This window comes from Lontra canadensis, unplaced genomic scaffold (genome assembly GCF_010015895.1).
Source record: "Lontra canadensis isolate GAN:19392208 unplaced genomic scaffold, GSC_riverotter_1.0 scaffold143, whole genome shotgun sequence".
Classification (NCBI taxonomy): Eukaryota; Metazoa; Chordata; class Mammalia; order Carnivora; family Mustelidae; genus Lontra; species Lontra canadensis.
Genome location: NW_022631137.1, coordinates 1,190,501 through 1,212,401, shown reverse-complemented (window position 1 = coordinate 1,212,401; position 21,901 = coordinate 1,190,501). Strand labels below are relative to the sequence as shown.

Genomic DNA, 21,901 nt, shown 5'->3' with positions numbered 1-21,901 from the left:
ACCATAGTTGTCTCTGGATAGTGGGATTATAGATCATTTTATTTCATTTTACCTTTTCTTTAATTTTTGTATTTTCTGGACGAAATGTGGATTATTTTGCTGATTGCATTAGAGAATGTTGACGAATCAGCCATCTCAGCTAGAAATATACTATTATCTAACTGGAAGGGAAACCAGAGGCACAAATGTGTTGGAATAAAACATCTTTATGGCCATGTCTTCAGCATAGGTTCCTTGAAATAGACCATGGATGTCAAGCTAAAGAAGGTGACTCAAGTGCGTTAGGCTAAAATGGAGAAGCTATAGTGTGTCTTCCTGTATTTCCTTTGGCTTTTTAAGTCTTGCATTAATACACTCAGATATTGTCTGAGTGGGGTTTTGTTAAAAACTCTAAAGTTGAAATTTGCATTGCAAATAGTTTTAAAGTACCATTTGGAGGAAGCTTTTAGCTGTATGGTACAGAGGTCTGGTAGGGACCCTGACTGAAGTCATGCAGGAAGGAAATGTTTTGCTTTGTGAGTGCGTGCGCACATGTGTGTGTGTGCACGTGTGTGTGTGTGTATGCATGTGTAATTTTCTCCCACTCCTTTTCCTGAGTGTTCTTTTATACTCTAAGCAGATGACAGCAGATCTCACTGCAGACTTGTCTGATGAGTGTTGGCTCAGCATACCACTTTCCATATTGCCATCCTGAGCCGAACACATCCCCGTGTCATTTGGGGTTCTGCTGTAGATCCGTCTCATGACTGCAGAAAGTTTGACCATGAGAGATGGCACAAGGCATTCTGCAAAGGAACAATGGAATGACATTGAGTTTGCTGTTCAAAATTTCAGAGTTTGAGGAGCTTTCAAAGAAAGTTAAGGAGACAGCCTGGAGAGCAGCAGGCACCTAGGGACTGGAGGGAGTTGTCCAACATTATGGAGGCTATCCCTGTAGGGTACACCATCCAATGAAGGTTTGGTTCATGAAGCTCTAGTCAGGGGCAGGTCAAGACTTCAGGGTCTTTAAAAGGAAGGCTGAGTGATTCCAAGTTGATGAAGTCCGAGAGGATGGCGTCTCCATCGTGACCGTGCGCTGAAGACACACGGATTCAGTCAGTTTCCCCAATCCAGGAACGTATTGCCCCCACTCTAAAACCCCTCCTTCCCACACACACATACATACACACGCACACAGACACACCCCCCAGAGGACATATGGCACTCTATGAGACGTAATTATCTGTATCCCATTACCAATCTCCTAATTAAATCTCTCAATTAAATCTCTTAATTTATAAACTAGCCTACCAATGGGAGGAAGGTGCTGTATGTTGTAAATCTCGGAGGAGGTCTAGGTCGGCAACCTTACGACTTCCAGACACCTGCGGGCAATCTCCTGCATAACTTTCACACTACATCTGGAGAGTAAAGTTTTCTTTCTTTCCACCAGTTTTCTGGAAGGATCTTTCCTAACCCTTCTATATCCTGACCATCGGTGTGTCTGGACAGGCCCAACCCAAATGCAGAAGGAAAAAGGATCGTTCTCCTAATTGAAATAGGATTGAGCAGGACATCAATGAGTGACCCAAATGTAGAATTCTCTGTTAAGTGGTAAAACAAACAAACAAACAAAAAAAAAAACAAAACAAACTTAAGACTTCTTAGAAGGTCACTAAGGAATAGAATACTATTGATAAAGTAGCATCTTGTGCTTGACACAATTAAATTTAAATACATGTATAAATTTTTTAAAAATTTAAAATAGAAAATCCTTCCAGCCAGCATCAGCTGCCCTCATTTTTTGTTAGGTTTTATAAACATTGATGCTTCTCATTGTTCAATAAATTCCCAATAGAGACTTTGACTTCTCACACAGATGCCCCTTTTTTTTTTTTTTTTTTTTTTTTTTTTTCTGAATGAAACTCTGATCTCTAGATGAGGAGCTAAAAGGAGATGGGAAGTGACCTACGTTAGAAGTGAAAATTGAGGAGTTTGGGCATGCAGAGTGATACAGTGGCCCAGAAGTCAGAAGTACTTGAAGTATTTCACCAACGGATCAGGAGTGTTAGTCTCTGGCCTTCGTGGTTCTAACTCTGTAGAGCAGGTTGCTCCCTGGGGCAGACAGATTTCTCCATATCCGCTGGATCACTCATTTGTTTTAAGAGTTGAAACAGACTTGTCTACAGACATAGAAAAACATGCATACATGTGCTAAGCAAGGCTTGCTTATGCTTCGGAGCATGTTAACTATTCAGAGAATTATGAACGAAGGTTTTTTTTTTTTTTTTTTTTAAGAAAAAAAGAGGGGTATTCCCAAGCTTCTCCCCAATCTCCTCAATTAGAACCTTAAGGAAGGAGCCCAGGATGTATATTACATGCCCCCTCCTCACACTCCCATAGAATCCCGCTGTGATCAATCCGGCTTAGGGACTCCCAGGGTATGATTTGAACATTATGAAACTGTGATTCATAACCCAGAGGGAAATCCATCTTCATTCCTTACCATCATACTTACTGTTTATAGCCAGTGCTCTCTTCCTTAGGAAACCCCTTTATCCCACTCCCACTTTTTAATATGGAAGTTTGCCGTAAGAATGGATTTCTTGAGTCTTTAATATTTGACTGGAGAAGTAATTCTGGTCATGGTACATCAGAAAGCTGTTTTTTTCCCCTCTTTCTAATAAGGACTATAATCCATGGCTGACAAAAAAGGATCTCTACAGCATTTCCTGGGTGCTTTAGAATACGCTGTGACAAATGGCATCTTGCGTTCTACGATCGTCCTCATGGCTTGTAATGCATTGTTTAATGAATTGATCATACTGGAATGTAAAGATGAAGCAGCATTTATTTTGTATGTTATATTGCATATAATTTTTAGAGTTGACATTTATAACCATGGAGGCTGTTATTTTACATATCATCTTCAAACCATATCAGCCTTAAACACATTTAAATTTAATAAGCAAGTAGATTAGATTTGCTTTTAAGCTAGGCATATCATTACAGCGCGTGTTTCCGGCAGGAGGGCACTCTCGCGATTCAGTACTGTCTTTAGTTGTCTTAAAGAAGCCAGAATTATAAAGAAGGGGGTTAGAGCACGAGCTGAAATAATTAAGTATGAAGTATGTAAGTATATAAGTATATAAGTATAATTAAGTATGACAGACCACAGTAAGCACAGCCCTCCAATCATTGAGGCAGAAGAGTCCGTTTGGTTTTATTAACCATCACCAGGCAACTTTGAGACTGAATGCAAGCTTTGGGAATGAAATGCAAATTCTATAATAGGAACATCATTGTGATAATAATTTATTAAATTTCCCGAGCCGTCTCCCTCTGAGGAGGGCAGCACGACGGCCCTGGTGATTAATTTTCAACATCGTTTAACATTTTATTAGAGGGAAACAGTTTGTAATCTATTGATGCCCTTTCTGTACAATTCCATGAGCTGTTTTCAAAACCAGAAGGAAGGAGTGCGGAGGGGATGGAGGAAGGTGAGCAGAAGGAACGCTGGCCAGCGCTTCTAGGTCTGATCCCAAATATCTCAGACTCTCCTGTGCTTTCCTGCCATTTTGTGGCTTGAGTGTCATGGGAGCTTGTTGGTGTTTGTGGAAGGAGAAGGTTTTGTGAATCTGAAGTTAGGGGAAGTGTAGTATTTGGTATGGTGGGGGGGTGGGGTTTCATCTAAGAGACTTGGGGGTCTGAAAGTTGCTGGACTGGGGCTTCTCAGAATCCTAGCAATGCTTACCTAGAAGCTGCAGATAGAAATGCCTGCAGAGCCCACAGATCCTCTGCATGGAGATTACTATACAACGGATGTACTTGGTGGCAGCAATCAGCTCAACTGAGTGTTGACTTGCTAGAAGGTCAACTGTGAGGAGAAAAAAGAGAAATAATAGCAAAATGCAAGGGGAGACCCTGGATGGGATCCTGGCACAGAAATGGGAGCTTTGTGGAATAAACAAATGGATTCCCAGTGTGATCTGCAGTTTAGTTACCAGTGTTGTCCCACTGTGAATTTCCTGACTTAGGTCACCATGCTGTGATAAAGTCGTGTTCATGTTAGGGGACGCTGCGTAAGACATACACAGGAAGTCTCCCATTATCTTTGCAGTCTTTCTGTAAATCTAAAACTATTTCAAGTTAAAAATATTTTTATAAATAATTGGGGTGCCTGGGGAGGCTTGGTCGGTTAAGTCTTCTGAGTCTTGGTTTCAGCTCAGGTCATGATCTCGGGGTGGTGAGATCCAGCCCTGCATCGGGCTCTGCACTCAGCATGGAGTCTGCTCGAGTTTCTTTTCACCCCCCTTCCTCTTCCTCCCCTTCTACGGCTCCCCTCTGCCTGCACTGTCTCTCTCTAAAATTAATAAATAAAATGTTAAAAAAATGTTTTTATAAGCAATAAAAGTGAGGTGTGGGACATGCAAAACACCGGTAGGAAGAGATTACATCCAAGGGTTACCTGCTTGAGACACCCCACTGGGGCAGCCTCACACACTCTCAGAACGACATAAACGCAGAGAGAGAGACCATGTCTTCTCTTCTTCTTTGTGTGGATAGCTTTCTCACAGTCTGGCAGTGTGGGAGGTAAAATAATGCCCTCCGCCCCAGATATGTCCATACCCTAATCCCTGGAAACTGTGAATAAGTTAGAGTACAATGCAAAGGAGAATTAAGGCTACAGATAGAATTGACTTTGCTCATCAGCTGGCTTTAAGATGGCGAGATTTTCCTGGATTATCTGTATGGACTCAATATGATTCCAGAGGTCCTCATACGTGGAAGAGGGAAGTGCCCTGAAAACAAAAAACAAAACAAACGATGGGTAATTGCCGTCTTTAACATAGAAGTGAGCCATGCACCAAGAAGTGCAGGCAGCCTCTGGAATCCAGAAAAGGCAAGAGCACACATCATTCCCTAGAGGCTCCAGAAAGGAACACGGTGCCACCAACACCTTCATAGATGAGGAGACATTGCACAGAGAGATGTGAGTTTGCCCAGGGTTGCACAGCTGGTGTGTGACAGGGCGGGGAATCACAGATACAGGGTCCATGCTCTGAAACAACAATCTGATGTATTAACACTTTACTTTGGCACAGCCAGTCTTAGCAGGAATTAGGGTTGGGGGCACCTGGGTGGCTCAGTGAGTTTGGCTCAGGTCATGATCTCAGGGTCCTAGGATTGAGCCCAGCATCGGGCTCTCTGCTCAACGGGGATCCTGCTCCCCACCCCCATCTACTGTTTCTCTGTCTACTTGTGATCTGTGTCAAATATGTAAATAAAATCTTTAAAACAAAAACAAAAAAAAAAGGAAATTAGGGTTGTATGTTTAGTTAACTTAAAACTGGAAGAAATGTTGCCACAGGAAGGAGAGAGTGAGCGACTGACATTTTCTTGGAACAATAACTAAAATTATGAAATATTCTATTAGAAGTTGAAAAGATAGTAGTATCTCTCTCTCTCTCTCTTTTTTAAAGAAAAGCATTGGCTGGAAACTGCCCTTCCCAAAGTGTGAGTCCCATCTGATTATTATGGATTTAGGTGACATACAGAGATGCTATTAAATAACATTAAACCAATCATTTGGGGATGGAGTTACTCTATTCTGAATTTCCTTTCCATTTTCCTGTTTATGTCATTGAGAAGGTCTTTGTTTGGTGCCAGTGTGTCTTCAACATCTCTCTAATACTTGATGATCTCCATTTTTAACAATAAGATGGAGGCTTCAGGCTTTTGTCTGCAGGTAATGGTAGCAAGATATTAGTAACTTGTGACTGCATTGCATTTATTTTATGGTTACTCTCTATTTGGAATAAGTGATATTATTTTTTTTTTCTTTTCCATTTGTAGTATTGATGTAAAGTTGCCCTGTAAAAATAATGTGTTTCAGTGGAAGCAAAGTACATCTGTGTAAAGTTACGTTAAGCTGATAGTTTATCATTATGACACATGATGGCCATTTAGTGACACTGGCAGAAGGATGGCTAAGCTTTGGGAACATCTGATTCTTCAGGGCTGAAGGTTTTGAAGAGTTGGGTCTAATTTCTAAAAAGCTGTTCATCATTAAGTTACAAGGCCCGTAGCTATCTCTGAATCGGTTCTGTTTTCTACCTTGTCACCAGAAATAAATAATTTCATTGATGTTTGAAAGTGGAGATTTCAAAGACAAATGAGTAACATCTTTTCAGTATTGAAATTTGACAGGTATTAACTAAGTCCATTGGTTCTTAATTTGCTTTTTATTATTCTGCTAATGCTATCAATAAAATATCTAACATCCCTACTTTATGACCTTTATTAAAAACCCCATACTAGGGGTGCCTGGGTGGCTCAGTGGGTTAAAGCCTCTGCCTTCAGCTCAGGTCATGATCCCAGGATCCTGGGGTCGAGCCCCGCATCGGGCTCTCTGCTCCTCGGAGAGCCTGCTTCCTCCTCTCTCTCTCTGCCTGCCTCTCTGCCTACTTGTGATCTCTGTCTGTCAAATAAATAAAATCTTTAAAAAAAAAAAAAAACCCATACTATCTGTTGACCTCACTTCGTTTCACGCCTTGAGCCAAGTCTGCTGTTGGACTAGCCATGTCAGGGGCTGAGCCCGTGTTCTGCTACTGGTCCAGCTTTCCCAGGAGAGCCTTATATCCTGTGATAGGAAAGGACGTCCCCTTCTGAGCCTCATCCTCTTACACTGCTTCTTATCTCACAGGCTCGCAGGGTAGGGCTTCTTGTGAGAATGTTGGTTGTGCTGTCAGCCCTAACCAACTCTACCAAGGAACTCATGTGCAAACTTTTTGTCCACCATATAAATTACAGGTCAGAGGAGATGAGCATCGCTGCATGGGCAGGGGCAGGCACCTGACATCTGGCACCACATCTGGCATCCGATAGGGTGGAACAAGGCTCAACAGCACAAGTCTGGAAGAGTTAGTGGGTAGCAGATATGCTCACAGTGTAAAGAGAGGTGCTTGGCTTATGTCTCTTACAAATGGATTACCGAGTGTAGCTTCAAACATGTGACATGCTTTCCCTTTCGTTCTTGGCCGCGTTGCTGTTTGCGGCGGGATCTGAGGACGTTCCTGGGCTCTGAGCATCAGAAGAACGTGACCATCATCTTGCTCCCCCTGGCAGAGGGAGTCCTGAAGCCTCGCTGATTACCGCTTTGTTTTGTTTCGGTCCTCACCCCCCACCCCTCCTTTCTTCTTCCTCCTCCTCTCCCTCTTCCTGCTCCTCCTCCTCCTCTTCTTCCGTCCAGAGGAAACAAAAGCACAGGCTTGAGTCAGCAACGTTGAATCTAAAAAATGTGTCCCGCAGTCAGGGTGGCGACAGTAATAGCAATGGCTCCTCGGGCTCAGTACCGAGCATGCGTAATGGGTGGTCAGTGTGCCACACGCAGTGCTGGCCACACTGCGGTCGTGCTCCCCTTCCGTCCCACAGAGCTCTCAGCGGATCAGCTCTCCAGCTTGCCCTCCTCCCCTCTACTCCCTTCCTAGCCCCTTTGCCCAACTTGCTCTGCAGTGCACGCTCAGCACTTTCTTGTTCAGACCTTACCAGCCTTGAGAAGGCAGGAGACCAAAGGCTCACTCATTCCACAAACATTTATTTATTTATTTATTTTAAGATTTTATTTATTTATTTGACAGACAGAGATCACAAGTAGGCAGAGAGTCAGACAGAGAGAGAGAGAGGAGGAAGCAGGCTCCCCGCTGAGCAGAGGGCCCGATGCGGGGCTCGATCCCAGGACCCCAGGATCATGACCTGAGCTGAAGGCAGAGGCTTTAACCCACTGAGCCACCCAGGCGCCCCTCCACAAACATTTATTAAGTCCCTAGGATGTACAAGGTAGTGCTCTCACTTCACCCTGACAACAACCCTGAGAAGAAAATATTTTTATCCCCATTTTTAAGGGAGGAAGACAGTATCCCTCCCTTCAAAGAAGCCTTGGTTAGGAAGAGGAGGCAGGTATATGAGACAGCAAGTAAACCTGAATGACGACACGGGAGCAGGAGTTATGCTGAGAAGGGGGTCTCGGAAGGTTGGAAGAGACAGGTGATTCCTGGACAGGGTTTTGAGGGTAGGTGGGCATTTTCAGACAGACGATTTATGGAAGGATGTTTCAGGCAAGGAGGACAGCATTTGCAAAGGGAAAGAGAAGTGGAATTCTGAGTGAAGATAAATACATATGACTAAATATAGTTAGAGTGGTGTGCAGAGGGGAAGTTGGGTTGTGTGAACTATATGAAGCCAAGTGGTATCATCTGTGTATGCAAGTCCGAGTAATTTTAAGAAGGATTTAGGGGAGCCCTGGTGGCTCAGTGGGTTAAGGGTCCGAGTCTTGATTTCAGCTCAGGTAGTGATCTCAGGGTTATGAGATCGAGCCCCACATCAGCCTCCACACTGGGCATGGAGCCTGCTTAGGCTTCTCTCTCTCCCTCTACTTCTGTCTCTCCTGCTCATTCACGCTCTCTCTCTAAAAAGAAAAGACAGAGGGAAGGAAGTGAGGTAACAAGGGCGGGAGAAAGAAAGGATTTGAAATACTCCATTTCAAAGGTGCACATCACAACCAGACTGAGTGGCCAGGCTGTTTCTCCCTGTGTCCTAACACCTGGCCACGTGCATTGTTCCTTCTCCCTCCATCCTCCCTTCAGCAGGCCTTTTACCCAGCATCTCTGCTTTCTCCAGGCTGTTGGAACTAAGTACAGAGGTGGTTCCTTTAAGCCTCTCCCGCAACTGTTCTCCTATGGGACTGAGAAAAGGAATAAGGAAAAATACGGCTCTGAGCATCTCATGCTTCCTGTTGTATTTGAAGCAGGGAGAGGTGAGCTTGCTGCTGATTTTAACACCTGCTTCTGGGAATTCCAGAGCTACTTTCTGTTTCTGGAGTCATCTTTTCCTGAGTACAAAGTTAAAAATAGCATCGATAGGAGAGAGAGCTAAAACCTGTGAACAAAAAGTACTATCCCTGTGTAGAAGATAGTTGGCAGGTCCTCAAAAAAAAAAGCGAAACACAGAGTTACCCTCTGGCCCAGCACCCACACTCCCAGGCAGATGCCCAAGAGGACTGTGACCAGGTCCTCAAAAATTTGTACATGTAGGTTCATACATTGTTCACAACCGAAAAAAGTTGGAAATAACCCTAATACCCCTCCATGAGAGAATGGATAAACAAAATGTGGTATGTCCATGCAAAGGAATATTATTCAGTTATACGAAGTACTGAAGGACTGATACATTCTATAACCATTATGCTCAGTAGAACAAGTCAGACGCAGACAGTCACACACTGGGTGACTGTATTCGTATGAAAGTTCCAGAACTGGGACACCTGGGTGGCTCAGTGGGTTAAGCCTCTGCTTTCGGCTCAGGTCATGATCTCAGGGTCCTGGGATCGAGTCCCGCATCGGGCTCTCTGCTCGGTAGGGGCCTGCTTCCCCTTCTCTCTATCTGCCTGCCTCTCTGCCTGCTTGTGATTTCTGTCTGTCAAATAAATAAATAAATTAAAAAAAAAAAAAAAAGAAAGTTCCAGAACTTAAAAGCCATGGAGACAGAAAGCACAGTGGTAGTACTCAGGGCAGGGGGATAGGAAGGGACTCTTTAATCGACATGGGGTTTTCTCTGGGGATGATGAAAATATTTTGAAACTACATACAGGTGGTGGTTGTGCCATGATAGGATGTGCTAAATGCCACGAGATCGCACAGTATACAACGGTGAATTTCACATCATGTGAATATCACCTCCCTTAAAAAAAAAATAAAAGAACCAGAACAGGTAAAACTCAGCACAGGTTCCAAAGAAATGTGTTTTCTGCGTTGCACACGGTTTGCACAGTACAGACCCTGCTTGCGAGAAACCCCCAGAAGTTGATCCTTGGAGAAGCTAAGTCCGTCTGGAGAGTGGTGAAGGAGGCAGCTCCGAGAATCGGGGCTCATTTCCAGTTCCAAGAGGCCAGTGAAGTATGACCACCAACATCACATGGCCATCCTCCTCCCTAGGGAAGTTGCAGCCTGGGAAGGTGACAGCTCATAATGTCAGAAACCGATGATGAGAAAATTGGAAATGGATGGAGTTTTATGGCAATGCATTTTTAACTCCACTTCAGCGTAGAGGGGACGTTTTAAGGAGCTAAGAGCTTAAACCAGACAAGATTTCCTCCAGTGTGATAATAAATACACCAAAGTGCTCTTCTATGTTTAATAATTCAGGATCCACTGAGTGTTTAAAGGGTTTCCTGTTTTATCATTTGAAAAATCGAATGGTAATCGGTTAAAAAGTAATAGATGAGAAATGTTTTTGAGATGGGCCCCGAATCACGCACTTTAAAATGTCTTTGGAAATGGATGTCTGCGTGTTCTAGGTAGCAGGCGCCTGAAGGTTTGGAAGCTGCGGCACAGCCACACGCTCATCACGCCTTTGTGGGCTTGTGTGTGGAGGGACGGCAGTCACATCCACGCGCGGCGTCGGCCAGTAGTCTGAGTGGCGTTGGAACGAAATTAGACTGAAAGAACATTGTGGGGCCACTTTTGCAATTGGCTATTCCTCAATCTGCTCCAGATGTAGACAGCAACAATCACAGAGCCGGATTCCTGGAAAATTCCAGAGAAAAACCTAAAAGCCAGGCCGTGGCAACATTTTATTGCTGGGGACATGAACACGTGGTGTCAGCGAGAAGGGGTTTGCCTTGTTCTGGCCTACAGGTTGGCTCACATGGACCGTAATGCTAGATTCTACGCGGCGGTGATTTTTGCAAAGGAAGCCCCACTCTTCTTGCAGATGATACGTACCATCCTACGACTCTCCAATTTAAGACAGGTGGATTTTCCAGGAAAGGGAACAGGTAAGAGGATGGGCCTCTGGCAGCACTTAATTAGCCTGTCTTAGGACAGAATCCGAAAGGCAGAAAGGATCCATGTGTGCTTTTAAACGTCATGTTGGAAAAAAAAGCTACCACTGTGCTTCATTTTTAATCAGGTACGTATCGCACCTGTGTTTATGAGGTGCCTGTCAGACACTGGAACCGGGGCTGGGGATACTGCCTTACGCCTCACGGACAAGATCCCTGCTTGCCTGGGGCTCATAATATCTGGTAAAGGAAAAACACTCAAGAAGGAATTGTGACAGAAACTGCCAGCTGCCTTTCGCCTAGCCACTTATCCCTCTTTCTTAGTAATTGACCCCTTGGTAATGGGCCCCTTAGTCATAGCCAAGATGCCCAAATTAAAGGAAAATAATACTGTGTTCTCCAGCTTTCCTAGCAGACAGGGATCACCATCAAGATGGCAATGGAAATTATTAGGTGTGGTTTCTGGGAAAACCCTTTAATAGGGGCTGACTCACAGCACCAGCAGCATCCATGCATTCTCACCCTTTCTCTCTCCCGTTGTATTAAACCATGTGATGTAGAGGCTACTTTGAGGGTGGAATCTATGGCCTAAAAAAGTGGAAGGAGCAACGGGATTTCTGATGGACTGCCTAGCCACAGACTTCTTTTATGGGAGAGAAAAATAAACGTGTGTTTCATTTAAGCCACAGTGATTTCAGGACTCTGTAAATAGCAACAAACCCAATTGTTGTGAGACCGAGGCAGAAAAGACAAATATAAAATCATTTCACAAAGTCGAACCTCAGGGCCCCTAGGGGCTGAGTCTGTTAAGTGTCTGCCTTCGGCTCAGGTCATGATCCCAGGGTTCTGGGATCGAGCCCCTTATTGGGCTACCCTGCTCAGTGGGGAATCTCCTTCTCTTTTCCCTCCCTCTTGTGCCCTCTGTCTGTCTCTCAAATAAATAAATCTTAAAAAAAAGAAAGAAAGAAAGAAAGAAAGAAAGAAAGAAAGAAAGGGGAAAACCTTCTCCGTAGGCAACAAAACAGAGAGATGGGAGAGAATTGGACTGGCCGAGGGACTGACAGAGGCTACTGTGGAATGGGAAGCCACATACTGAAGTGATCGATGACTGAGAAATGAAAGATAGAATGGTCAGACAGTGATAGAAGAAGGAGAGAATGTCACCAGATGAAGAAGTTCTTAGCTGGGTATAGGCAGGAGAATGATGATCTGATATTTCATTACAAAGCTAAGCTTTGTGCAGTGGCAGCATAGTAGCCAATGAGGTTTATCCAAGGCACGATTATTGCTGATTGAAACAAAGCTCACCCTGGCTGCCATGTAGAAAGTGGGCAGAGCAAGCGTGGAGGCAGGATGACCTTTTAGGTGGTGATGACAGAACTCCAGGTCAGAGATGATCGTGGGCCTGATGATGGAGGGAGCAGTAATGGAAGTAGAGGAATCTGTGAAGGCAGTTGAAACCTAAACTGCTGATGTTAGAAGGATGAGCGTAGATGCAATGTCTGTATTGCTTCTGGAAGAATCTGTCCCAGAATCTTCCTGCTAGAGTTACTTGATTGTGTGCAGAAAAACAACATGGATTACTCAACAACAGCAATAAAAAACCTGAATCAAAAATGGGCAAAGAACTTGAACAGACACTTCTCCAAGGAAGATATACGAATGGCCAGTATGCACATGATAAGATGCTTTATATCACTAATCACTAGGGAGATATCAATCAAAACCACGATGAGATACCACCTCACATCCATTCAGATGGTTACCATAGGAAGAAAAGAAAGAAAGAAAGAGGGAGAGAGAGAAAGAGAGGAAGGAAGGAAGGAAGGAAGGAAGGAAGGAAGGAAGGAAAGGAAGGATGGAAGCATGGGACAGAGGGAGGAAGGAAGGAAAGAAGAAAGAAAAGGAAGGGAGGAAGGGAGGGAGGAAGGAAGGAAAAGCAGAAAATGGCAAATATTGGTGAGAATATGGAAAAATCATAACACTTGTGCACTGTTGGTGGGAATGTAAAATGTGCAACCATGGGGCACATGGGTGGCATAGTCAGTTAAGCATAGAACTCTTGGTTTCAGCTCAGGTCATGATCTCAAGGTCTTCGGATTGAGTCCTGTGTCGGTCTCTGTGCTCAGCGTGAAGTCTGCTTGAGATTCTTTCTCTCCCTTTGCCTCTCCTGCTGTCTCTCTCTCTCTCTCAAATAAATAAATAAAATCTTTTAAAAAATAAAATGTGCAGGCACTATGGAAAACGATATGGTGATTTCTAAAAAAAAAATAGAGTTAGCATATGATTTAGCAATTCAACTTATGAATACTCAAGAGGTCTTTGTATGCCCATGTTCATAGCAGCATGATTCACAATAGCTAAAATGTGGAAGCAACCCGTGTCCACTGACAGATGAACGGACAACCAAAATGTAGTATATTTATATAATGGAATATTATTCAGCTTTAAAAAGAAAGGAAATTCTGATATATTCTGCAACATGAATGAACCTTAAAGGCACAACGCTGAGTGAAAGAAGCCAGTCACAAAATGGCAAATACTGCAATGTTACACTTCGCTGAGGCAACTAGAAAAGTCAGAATCACAGACAAAGTAGAGTGGAGGTTGCCAAGGGCTGAAGGGGTTAGTGAGAAGTTAGTGTTTAATGAGGTCACAGTCTCACGTTTGCAAGTGAACAGAGTTCTGGAGAGGATGGTTGTGCGGTGTGAAGGTACTTAATACCACTGAACTGTACTCTTAAAATTAGCTTAAATAGTAAATTTTATATCCTGTATATTTTTACCACAATTTTTAAAAAAGGAAAAAAATATTCAATATGGGTTGCCTGTCCCTGGGATTGCAATGAGTTTTCCACCAGTACAACCTTGTCTATCCTCTTGCAGCTCAGAAGCAGGTCTCTTTATCTGTGTGACCAGATATCTGTATCTGTGTGACCCAGTCTAGCATCTCACTGGTAAATGGTGTCTCTGAGTTTCCCATTTGATATTGAGCTGATATTTACACCTGCAAATATCAGCTCATGAGTGCCTCCTTCTCAAAAGCCCCTCCAAACCCAGCAGAGGCAGCCTTCTTCCTTGAAAAGTGGGAGAATGACCTCCCATCCATGGATTTCACTGGGAATCTGAGGACGTCCAGAGAGCTGATCCTCAGAAGGGGCTGAAGTCAGAACTAGTCAAGGAGGACACATGCACATTTACATATGATTTGCATCTGCTTTGCATAGGGCTGCACAGGCTGTGCTGTGTTCTCAAACATCACTCACGTTATATTTTAAGACTGTCACAATCTTTGATTAACATTTAGATCTGCAGCCTGGGTGCCTCGAACTTCTCCAGCCTTCTTTGTTTAAACCGGCGTCATCCTTTATCCCTGGGTGGTGGGCAGTCCGGGGCCCCTGCCGCGTAGCTGAGGATGCTTGGAGTTACCACCCATTCCAGTTTTCTGTTCCTACGTCCAGCCCATCGCCCCTTTTTCAGGCCCACCCCAAGCACCCGGCACCGTCCAGGCCGTTGTGCGTAGCAGCTCTTCTTACTGAGTTAGAGAAGGTAGAGGAAGCAATTTAGAAGTCAATCTTAGCACTCTTGTTTTTCAGAGTCCCTCTGTCTTGGGGGTTGAGGGTGGGGTGTTCACTGGAAGTTTCCTCCTTACGTGGTGACCTCTCTCCTTTTTCTTCTCCCCTCCCCTTTCCTCTCCTCCTCCTTCCTCCCCATCCCCCTCTTCTCTTTCCTCTTCTTTCTCAGTGGACCATGAGTGAGCACTCATTTGGTCCCACAGACACGCCTTCGGTGCCTAATGAGCTAGTAAATAAGATGTACGAGTCCCTCCCCTCTGGAAGTTTAGTGTTGTGCTGACAGGGATATCCCCCAAAAGTCAATAAATGAAATCCGTGAATAAATTGCTTTTGCCACAGTGAGAGATAATGGTACATAGTCAAAGAATTATGGAGGGTCACCAGCCGAAATGGAGGCATGGGAAGATGTCTCGTGAAGGTCAGGCTGAGGGAAGGCTGTTGTGGAAGGACAGAAGGACAAAGCCCTGAAGCAAAAGGGTCTCAGCAGACTCCAGAAAGACAAAGGAGGACTGTGTGGCGGTGGGGAGGCAGGGTGACATGTGGGCAGAAAGAGACAAGAGCGGGGAGGAAGAGGCAGACAGGGATGCAGCTTGTAGGGCTTCTGATGCCCCATCAGGTATGGATTTCACTGTGGGAGGGTAACACGATATCATGCATGTTAAAAGCATAGCCCTCTGCTGGTTCAGTGGAAAGCTACTGCCCCTCTTGTATTTGTCCTACTTTTCTCCATTTTCCATGTGTTCCTGGTTTCTCAGGGACTCAGTTCACCAGAACTCTAGGCTCCTCTTATAAAGAATAATGCAGTTTTATCGTCAAGCTCGTGGTGTGTGTGTGTGTCTGTCTGTGTGTGTGCGCACGCATGGTGCATGTAAGAGAGAGGGAGAGAGAGAGAGGTGGGAGGCATTATGCCATCACCCCCCCATGAGGTAGAGGTAGAAACTGTATGTGCAATATTTAATTTCCCTTCCATCTGCTTCCTCTCTGCACCCCCGCCCCCTCTATCAGTGATATTAAGACCGAGGATGAGAGGTGGGAAAAAATGCTACATGAGATGAATGCTGTCCCGGTGCATATTTTGGAAAATTCCAACTGAGTACAAACGTATGGAGATAAATGCAAAACCTTTGATCGTAGGTCGCTGCCTACGGTTTATATTCCTGCCAAACGTGTTGACAACATACAACACATTTCAAGAGCTGGGTTTTCACGCCATTGTGGTCATTCATTGTGTTGACATAAGCCTGGTCATTCAACCTGCAGTCTTTGGGGTTAGACAGAAAAACCGGCATGGAAAGGAGGCCCCCGAGTCTTCAAAAGGGGCGAAGGGGAGAGTACAGGGGCTGTCGTGATTATCTCTGGGAGATGAATCGGCGCCTCACCACACGGGAACTGTGTAGCCATCACTGAGGAGCCAGTAACGTCCTGCTTACATCTCCAAAAGGCAGGCGGTCGTTACGGCCCTACTCCCCAGCTTCTGTGGTGGAATCCAGGAAGATCATCTGGCTTTCTCACGTCATGCCGTTGACAGCGTGAGGCGTCTCAAGCAGATGGTGCTCTTTGAACACAGGTGTGGCTTGGCCACCCAGATCATCGTGGAATGTTTTGTTTTAGGGGAACCAACATCAGGAACTCAATAAAATGTTTAGCAGATTTAGGTAAATGCTTACTTACAGTCTAATTTGGAAAAATAATCCCCTCTGTATAGTAATATTTATTGTCTGAGTAAGCCAGGTGATACAGACTGATTATCTTTCTAGGCAAGCTGAGTGGGTAGAACAGATTTAGAAGGGAACAGCATCTTAATACTTGGCATTTGCACTGCAAGGATCTGGCTAAATTGAAGATGGGGAGTAAGTAGGAGTTTTGAGATCGTATGCTATATAATGGGTCTATTTATTTCGCTCAATTAACCTAACAGACCCTTTACAAATGCATTACGTGCATTTTTAGCAACTGGGATATTTGCCTACAGGTTTGTTTGTTTGTTTGTTTTGTGTTTTTTTGGTAAGAAATAAACTTGCTAGCTGTCCAAAGCGAGTTGCCCACCGTCCTATAACCCTCTGCCAATCACAGGGGTTAAGGCAGATTTGATAGCCAGTCATATTGTACTCCAGGTGAAGTGCTAAGAATGCTGTCTTATCCCTCCGCTGGATTAGCTTTAAAAGGTGGTCTTGGAGTCCTGTCAAGCACAGAGTGAGGATTTACAAAGTGACAAACACATGGCCACGACATTTACTACGAGATTTCCCATGACTGAATTCCCAGCTCCTGGCCAAGAAGAAATAGGCAGTGGAAGAGTTTGAAAGGGAGCGTGTTAGCACGGATACATTTTAGAAGGCAGGCCGTTCCTTTTTTGTGTTTAGGTGGGGATTTCTAAACAATCAAGCTATACCCTTCTCTGAAAAAAAAACAAAAAAAACGGGAGAGGCACGAGCGAGCAATCATCTTGACTTGGAACATTGGTTTCTTGCTTGCTTTCTTGTGCAGGGGTCGGCTCCCTGTCTGTGTTCGGCTCACTTAATGGTACCATGGCCTTTTGCAGCCAACGGAGCCCTTTGTAGCTCATCCTGATCTCATTCCTCATCCCAGCGACTTCAAGGGCTTTATGGAAATACCAGACAGATGTGTACCTGCTTCTGCAGAGCCTTCAAATAACCCCATCTATCTTGATGGCATTTCTCCGCTGATCAGCCAGAGGTTTACACTGTATGTTCTTTTTACAGCATCTTCATTACCTTTGTCTCTTACGGAGCCGCCCACTTCCATGTACCCTGCCAGGCTTCGTGCGCGTCCCCCTGGTCACGCTCTGGCCCTTCATTCTCCTAGCTTCAGGTTGATCAGCCAAGCGTGTTTCTGAGCAGACGGAACATGCTTTTCATGATTTCCCCACTGTCCCTTCCAGGAATCCTTCCTCCTCTGTCCATTACACGCACATGAATGGTGGAGAGAGGAACTCCACAGCATAAAGAAGCCCTAACAGGGGCACCGGGGTGTCTCAGTCAGCGAAGCATCCAGCTCTTGATCTCAACTCAGGTCTTGATCTCAGGGTCATGAGTTTGAGCCCTGAGTTGGGCTGCATGCTGGGTGTGGAACCCACTTAAAAACAACAACAACAAAAACAAACAGAAAATTTATTAAAAGCAAATTGGACATCCAACATACCCTAGATTAACCCCTGACGGTACCTAGTGCACGATAGATGATCCAGTGAATATTGCTTGAATGATGAAATGGCTGAATTAATTACTGATCTTGCTACCAAAACTAACAAAATGGAAATAGGGCCATTCAAGTTTGGGGCCAGAGAAGTAATCTGTGATACCAGTAGAAGGAGCAACACGCTCACTCCAGAGTCTTCCAGCGAAACTGTGCTCGGCACTAGGAACCGCTTCTGTAACCTCAAGAAGATCGGTAGTCAAGAAAGTTCTTAACCTCTTTTCAATAGAATCCAACTGAGTAGTGACCTGGGGTTCTCTGCATAGCAGTTGCTTCCAGCCCATCGAGGGCTAATCTGTCCGTTGGACCCAGTTTATGTGGCTTTGTGGTAGAGCCTGCACTGTTGGAGGGCAGTGGGCCACCATCTCTTGCTGGGCACCATCTGCTCTAGAGAACATCTTTATTTAGGGACAGAACCATAGAGAAGATGTGCTGCTCTTGGGGAGGTCAACTCCAAGGAGACTTCCGTCCCCCTCCCCCTTTCTCTCTTAGGGAAGCTCATCATTTCCCTCAACTGGGGACCTCTGCTAAGTGGACTCTCTTTTGCGCACCACCCGGGGAACTTAGTGCATGCCATCCTTTCCAGCAGGCTGGAACTCAGGCATCAGCAATCCTGCAGTGAAAAACCAGGAGACCTCGGTGTGGCTGCAGGAGAGCTGAGATTGTTACTTATCTCTGGAACTTGGCTTTCGGAGGCAGGGATCTCACTGGATCTAAAGTATGAAGTTGCCACCAATTTTCTTGCCATCTGTATGGGTTGAAGTGGGTCCCTCCCCAAATTTGGGTGTCTAAGTCCTAAATCCCAGCATCTCAGAATGAAACCGTATTTGGAGAAAGGGGCTTCAAAGAGGTAATTAAGTCTAAATGAAGTGATTGGGGTAAGCCCTAGTCCGCCAGAACTGGTGCCCTCATGAGAAGAGGAGATGAGGACATGGATGGGCACAGAGGGAAGACCGTGGGAGGACATGGGGAGACGATGGCCACCTGCGAGCCAAGGAGAGTCTTCACCAGAAACCAAGCCTGCCAACATCTTGATCTCAGACTTCCAGCCTCCAGAATCATGACAACATACATTTCTCTTGTTTTCGCCCCCAAGTCTATGCTGCTTTGTTATGGTAGCTTTGGTGAAGTCATATACCACAGCCCCCCAAATGTGTTTACGTGGACCACGTGGAAAAGCTAACCCCACAACATGAAAGCATAGGTTCTCTGTGCGCGCGCACGCGTGTGTGTGTGTGTGTGTGTGTGTGACTTATTGCAAGGACTTGCTGACAGGATGGTGGGGGCTGGCCAGGCAGGTCTGGAGGTCTGAAATCCATAGGGCACGCTGTCAGGAAGAGCAGTCTGAGCTCTCTGGCGGGGGCAGAGGCGGCGCTGCACAGGTGAAATTTCTTCTTCCTCAAGGAAGCATCCATTCTGCTCTTAAGGCTTTTCACAGATTGGATCAGGCCCACCAAAATTTCCGAGGATAATCTCCTTTACTTAAAGACACCCGATAGCTGACGTTAATCCCATCAGCAAAATACCTTCCACAGCAACACCGAAATTAGTGTTTGATCAAATCACTAGGTGCCTAACCCAGCCGACACGTAAAATTGACCATCCTAATGACGGCGATGACAGCTGCTCTTCTGAATTGTACTCGTCCTAGGCGTCGGACGTGCTGCTAAGATTCCTACATGCATTATTTACACTTTTATCCCAATTATTATCCTCCTATTATCTATAAGGAGGTTCAGGGAGGTTAAATGATATGTCCCAAGTCGCACTGGATTAAAAAGTAGGTCTGCGTGATCTCCAAATCCAAGTTTTTAACCCTTGGGCTGGTAGCTGTCAGAGAGACAGAAATCCTGGGCTCTAGGGCTCCATCATTAATAAATATAGGAAACGGTAAAAACCCCAGGGAGCATCTTCCATGTAAAAAGCATCCCATGAATCTGAAATGAGGGAGAAAGAGCTTGTTGTTGGAATCTAGAGCCAAACCTGGTAAGCGAAGCTAACTCCCTTCGTTTCCAGGGGGACGTGAGCAGGAACCTAAGTTACTGTAATTCCTATGCTGGGGGTCTGGGGGACATTTCTTCTTCAGCTCCCAGGCCAGGTGGGCAGGAAGGAGCCTGATCGAGGAAGCCACAGAGGGTGTTCCCCGGGCCCTTGTCTCTAAGCGGCGGTAAGTCCTCACATCTTCCTCCAGTCCGTCCCCCGCCTTAGCACGCTGTGGTTGCAGCATTTCCTAATATAAATGCAAGCGAAATAAAATTAGAAATGTGCCAGTGGGGGAAGCCAGCTACCCACAGGCGCCGTAAATTGCCTTTCCCTCTTACCCCTCCTCCCTTCTGCCTACCCCCTCTCACCCCCATCCAGCCACCCCGAATAACCTGCCTTGCCTGGCTGAGTCACTGTTTCTGGAAAAGCAGGGCCAGGGACGTTCCAGACAAGTCCAGGGAAGGGTGATTAGCTGAGAATCAGCAGTGAGAAGTGAATTTACCAAGAAAGGTGATGTGATTAACCTGTGTGGGTGGCGGGTCCAGAAGGCCGGCTTGGAGCAGACAGCTTGAGTGACATCTGTCTTTTAGGGTCAAGAGGAAGAGAGAAGCACAAGCTGCTAGATTCTGTCATCACATCAGCCACTTTTGTATATGATTCCTTTGTTTCTGCTTTTTCAGTGTTGGCACAATGCTTTACTCTCAGGGAGAGTAATCTGTTGGCTGTACCGTCAAAGGCTCAATGTTTGATGACTGAGGAACACCTGTTTTATTAGCCACTTCCCCACAAACGCACTATTTTAGTGGATGGGTATGCTTGAATCTAGGCAGAAGCTACTTTAGGGTGTAGGGAATTCACAGTCGGGGTGTCTACTCCAGAGCAGGATTGTTTGGATCCCTAGGGCCTGGGCACGGACCTTTCCCCAAGCAGAGGAGCATCATACCCCTGGGAGGCTGAGGACTGTGTCATGAGACATTCTCACCAGCTGCTTTTTTAAGAAAGTGGAGAAGAACAGCATCCGTATTTGAGGACTTTATTGATGATAAACGGATACCATGCTAAGGTGGTGAAAATGGTCATGGCCTTATTATTCATGGAAGCAGTAACGGTTACCTGTGACCTGTTACTGGGCTCGTGCTTTGCCACGTATATTTTGAGAACCTTCCCGTAGCCAGTGTCATCCCATGTTCCCCAAATCCTGGAAGACAGTATGATCGTCCCATTCCTGCTTTTATAGATGAGAAGAAATAAACAAGAGCCAAATCGTTGAATAGCTTGCCAAGACTATACTGCTAATGGGGGGTTGAGAGTGATTGGTTTGTAGGTCATCTGGAGCCTGGAGGCTGAGCTCCTAACCACCTTGAAACATTGCCAGAATCAGGGGCTTGCAGGGCACTTGGGATGTCATGAGCAGAGGGAAGGAGGCGCCTGTATCTGCCTCCCACCCCCACCCATCAGTGGTTCTCTGTTCTGCTTTCACATTAAGGTCTCTTGGGATACCTTAAGAAATAGTGTTGCCTGTGTCCAAATGCAGATCGGTCAAAGATAATTTTAGGGAAGAAGGCCTTAATGATCAGTAATTTTTAAGTTCCCTCACTAATGTTAATGGGCAGCCAGAGTTGAGAACAACTTCCTAAAGATCAAATATTCTTAAAATGTGGTCCATGGATCAGATGTCAGTAGGTCTGTTTGAAGTTTTTGTTCGTATTTATTTATTGAGAATGGAAGCATGGCTTTTCCTAATTCTCAAAGCCAAACAAGCCAAAAGAATATGAGAAATTGTTGCCTTGGAGAATGATGGTTACCATCACCACCTTCCATTGAGAGCCTACTGTGTGCCACACTCTGGAACGGGCTCTTGGGACAGGTGATCTCTTTAATCATTCAAAGAGCCCTGGCATTGTCCTATTTTATATATGAGGGGGCTGAGTTTCCAAAGTGCCAGGGAACATGCCCAGGATGTCACCACGAATAAAGAATTGAGCCATAAACCAACTCAAGTCTATTTAATGCCAAAGCCAGTCCTTCCTAATAGACTTCCCTGATAGATGAGGGTTGAAAAAGTCTTGCCCAGAAACAGGGGAATGGACTCAAAAACAGCTAGAGGGCTTTGCCAGCCAGAGGGCATGCAGGAACTCTAAAGTGGTGCATTGTTAAGGAAGTAAAATATTCCAAATTTGCACAGTATAGCTCAGGATTAATCTCCACTGCCCTGAAGAGGAAGCAAGAAAGAATTTGACATTTCCCTCATGCCTGGAACCTGATCCTTTCTGGAAACTTCGGTGCTTCCTTATAGGAAATCTTTTTTT

The 21,901-nt window shown here is 45.1% G+C and overlaps 1 protein-coding gene and 1 pseudogene across 12 annotated transcripts in view; both read left to right on the top strand.

Moving 5' to 3' along the window:
• Positions 1–21,901, top strand: part of RBFOX1 (RNA binding fox-1 homolog 1) — a 2,042,166-nt gene that overhangs the window by 1,588,796 nt on the left and 431,469 nt on the right. The window lies entirely within an intron of this gene.
• On the top strand, positions 12,051–12,288 carry LOC116858875 (annotated as a pseudogene).